Genomic DNA, 4654 nt, shown 5'->3' with positions numbered 1-4654 from the left:
CCGGCCTCTTGTGAGAGGCACTTCTGCTGCATTTGAGGAGAATTATTGTCTAACATTGCCTCTTGTGCTTGACTTAGTGTGAGTTGCTTTGATTTTCATAGCTTTTATGTAAAACGTTGGAGTAGATCTACTCATTTCCGCAAGCTCAGAATCTAACATTGTTAATACTTTTGCCACAATACATGATTATGTATGTCGAAGGAGTTTCTCTTCATTCTCCCCCAACACTACTAAGTTTCCTTGATCCTCCTTTGGGTTTTCATCCAGAGGAGTAATTTCATCTTGTTCTAGATCTTGAAGAGCCTCAAAAAGAATTTTTGCTGAGGGAAGGTTCAAGAACTTCTTTAGCAGATTTCTTTGGAGCTACAAATTTATTCTGTTGATTCTTCCTTCACTTTTGAACTGATTGAAAACTACCCTCATTAGATATGGAGGTATGGGTATGCCCTTCCTTATGAGAGAGGGGCTTGGGCTTGCTCATCCTTTTTTTGTTGAGGTTAGTTTTTGACAAAGTGCCCATGAGAATGAAAAATGATGCTTTTGAAGGGAATCTACTCATAGTTCAATTCCTAAATATGGCTCCATTCCCCTAAATTTATTTTTACGGCCTGGGTAAACCTTCAAAGGGATTTACTTCAACAAAAATGTGAGCACAAAAAAATTGGCCTCCTTTTTGTTGTGCTTTGTCTAGATAGGGACCCAACTTATTTCCAGTGTCTTTTAGTGCATCAGGTCCCAAGAGATGGAGAGGGAGGTGAGGTAGTCCACACTGGCACAAAAGTAATTTCAGAATTTGAATTTAAACCCATAGTCCATGGGGAGATAAAGAGGTAAGTTACTTGACCTGGAAGCTTGGGGGTCCATTGTTTCGTGATCCAGGATTCAACAACTTTTGGATTCAGCGATGAGCCCATAAACTTGTCAACTAATGTTTTTTTCTGAGAGGGCTAAGGCTTTCTTGCATGGATGTGGCGGAGAGAGTTCCACATCCGAAATCTCAGCTAATTTCTTCACAAATTTTGTTTGGGGAGGGGGGGGGGGGGGGGGGGGGGTGCGGGGGGAGAAGAAGGCCCCACGTAGAAAAGGAAAATCGATATGCAAGATTAGATCTGAGAAGCCACCTGCAGAATGTCTGTCAAATGCAAACTTCAATCTTACGAGAGATGCAGCTATAGTTGCCAAGGTCTCTTTCAACCAAAACTAATCTTCAACAACCAAATCACAAGATAGAGGCTATAGTTGCCAGGGTCTCTTTCAACCAAAACTAATCTTCAACAACCAAATCACAAAATAGAAGCTATAGTTGCCAAGATCTCTTTCAACCAAAACTAATCTTCAACAACCAAATCACAAGATAAAGTCCACGATCGAAACACTACAATCTTCTATATATCAAATCTAAACTAATGTTATGACAAGGAAAACCTTAACTACCAAAAACTAAAAACCTCAAAACTCATTCTTATCTTTTACCAAAAATGTTTTTTCGTTATCAAACTATTATTTAAATTAAATATTAAAGCATAAAAATAACAACTATTAATGGGAAAGCAGGTCATAACTAAATTGGCAGTGAAAAACCGCCCTTTAATGTTAACCTGGAAAAAATTATGTTCCATTTAAAATAAACGAAATCCAATATAAAAATAAAAACAGTCCTGTCAGATATATCATCTCATTAGGCATCCTATGAGGAGAACAAAATGGATTTCTCTTCCCATTTCCTATGAGGAGAACAAAATGGATTTCTCTTCCCATTTTTTTATCATCTCATTAGGCATAGGCATCCCATGAGGAGAACAAATTCGATTTCTCTTCCAATTAGAAGATACAGACAGCAGGAAGTACAATGGCAGGTTCACACATTCCCGTTGTGACAACGACAATGCACAAAAAACATTTGATTGGCTCATTGGGTTTGATCAATTGAAATGCAACCATGTCGATGCAAATGGATTGACATATAATATTACTGAATCACACAGCATGAACCGCACCGCTACGCAGATTCAATGAACCTTGATATGATACGTTAAAGTTTTAACACTAAAATATTTATGTTTTTATTTTATATTTGATTTGTTTTTAGTGTGAGTTTTTTTTGGAAGTTTTTGTGAATGAGTTTTTCTAATTTAATTTCTCTAAAATTGAATAAAATTGAATAGGAATTTAGAGAAATCACAAATTTTCATAGATAATTTTTGTCACATCTAAGTGTTCTGAAATTTTTTGTAACACTAAATCCATATATATAATTAAAAAACCAATATAAATAACACATAAAATTTCAGTTCATTTTTTTCCTGAATTCCATCATCCAAAAATCGAAAAATTCAAACAGAAAACAACCATCATGGGTTCAATCTAAGGTTTGCCCACGGAGGCTCCATCACTGATTTTTTCCTCGGCATCCAGACTATCGATCTTTTTCGAACACTTTTTATGTGCTTATATACGGAGTACCATAGGCCCAGCTCTTGAATCCCACCATTAATCCTGTTGGTATTGTCTTTCGGGGATCGCTCATATCCACGGTTCTGTTGAGGATTGTTGTGATTCATGCATCTCTCACGGACTGTCAAATTGCCAAGGGTTTAATCAGGGTTTGAAAGTTAATAGAAAACAGATTGTGCTGCTTGACGATGAAGCTGCGCGGTAGAAATTCCATTTCAGTTGCAGTAGCAGCTGTGGTGGCTGTGCAATTCATAACAATATTATTTTGGGATGTGGTGGCGGTGGCGGGCATGGAAACTGGAGCGTTGCCCAGAGAGGCACTACCGACAGAATCTGGATATCTGAATATAGAAGGAAAGAGCGGCGCTCGTATGTTCTATGCATACTACGAGGCCATCTCCCCTGAAAAACAACTGTGTGACACTCCGATTCTTCTGTGGCTGCAAGGAGGTCCCGGCTGCTCTGGCATGATTGGAAATTTCTACGAATTAGGCCCCTGGAGAGTCAGCGACAGCCCAGATCTCCGTTTGCATCAGAATCCCGCGCCTTGGAATCGTGTATTTGGCCTACTGTTCTTGGACAATCCCATTGGAAGCGGCTTCAGCATTTCCCCCTCCGAGGAACACATTCCTACCCACCAGGATGAGGTTGCCAAGGACTTGTATGCTGCCCTGCAGGCTTTTTTCGACCTGAATCCCCTGTTTCGCAAACGCCCATTTTATGTAACGGGCGAGAGCTATGCGGGAAAGTATGTTCCTTCCCTGAGCTTGTACATGCTCAATCAGCTGGACAATAATGGGGTATTGCCATTGCGACTGGATGGACTGGCCATCGGCAATGGATTGACCCACCCCGTCGTGCAGGTGCAGTTTCACGCCTCTGTTGCATACGCCTTGGGGCTCATCGATTCCCAAGAAAAGCTGCACCTCGAAGCTCTGCAGCAGGAGGCAGCGAACCTCACCCGCCAGCAGAAATGGCAAGATGCCCTTATTTCCAGAAATCGTGTCCTCAATCGCCTGGAGAACGTTACAGGCCTGGCTACCCTGTTAGACATGAGGAGGAATCTTCCCTATCACACCTCCGAGAATGGAATTGATTACCTCTCCCTGTTCCTCAATCAGCCTGCTGTCAAAGAAGCCCTGAAGGTGGATGGGCATATCAAATGGGAGGACTGCAGTCAGGCGGTGGGCGAGAGATTGGGCGATGACGTGATGAAGAGCAGTAAGTGGATGGTGGAAGCCCTGGTACGGCGGAGGCCAGTCCTGTTGTATCAGGGCCAATTCGACCTCCAGGATGGCGTTGTCTCTACCGAAGGGTGGATTTCTATTCTGGATTGGGAGGGATTGGACGACTTTCTGGCTTCCGAAAGAAGTGTTTGGAAAGTGTCCAACAAGCTGGCTGGGTACATGCGTTCCCACTCCAATCTGGCTCAGGCCATTTTGTTCCTGCCGATCAGGATCTTCATTCACAGATTATGATTGAATCCTGGGTGAGCAGAGGATCGCACTCCATAGGATCAGTTGTAGAATCTTTTGGGATGAATGCAGTGACATCATAAAAGACACAGGGGAAGCAACGAAAATCCAGTTGAGAATTTGACCTTGGTTGATTCAATATAATGGGTTGTTGAAATGCATATCAAATTGTCAATGTGGGTGTGTTTTCTGATAGTATATGTATTTGGATTATGAATATTTGTGGCTTTCTTTAAAAAAAAACATTTCTTTTCCATTATAACAAACTTTATAATCCAAAGTGCCTGCCAAAAAAGCGTTTTACAAATTGAAAGACCCTTGAAAAATTAATTTTCCCAGTTAGTGAAAGTGTGCAGGAAAGTTTGCAGGGATGTATATAGTGATGTGTGGTTTGATCATTGGGTTGGTTAGGAAGTCACTGTTTAAATTTCATTGAGTATAGTATTTTTTTGTGATGTGCGGTTCAAAGAGTATTTTTTTTTATCGGTGAGTTTCTTTATTATAAGAATTTAGTATATCTAGCTTACAAATTGTTGGATGTACTGTTGGTGTTATAGTAGCAGCTATAAAAATTGATCTAGTGACAGCCAAAAAAATTAATCTTAAATCTCCCTTAAATTAAACCTGCAATTACCTATTCACCATGTTATTAAAAAAGAAAAAGTTTATAGCGATATATAAGCGATTTATGTAATCTATATGTGTTCTGCTACATCCCGGCATAA

At 40.4% G+C, this 4654-nt stretch overlaps 1 pseudogene; it reads left to right on the top strand.

Moving 5' to 3' along the window:
- The first annotated feature begins 2299 nt into the window (after positions 1–2299).
- On the top strand, positions 2300–4148 carry LOC149151563 (serine carboxypeptidase-like 50 pseudogene; annotated as a pseudogene).
- The last annotated feature ends 506 nt before the right edge of the window (positions 4149–4654 follow it).

Source organism: Pinus tabuliformis, chromosome 9 (assembly GCF_031772625.1).
Source record: "Pinus tabuliformis cultivar Carrire ecotype Pingquan chromosome 9, CPIR1, whole genome shotgun sequence".
NCBI lineage: Eukaryota > Viridiplantae > Streptophyta > Pinopsida > Pinales > Pinaceae > Pinus > Pinus tabuliformis.
The sequence above is the reverse complement of the archived record's forward strand: the minus strand, read 5'-3'. Positions and strand labels throughout refer to the sequence as shown.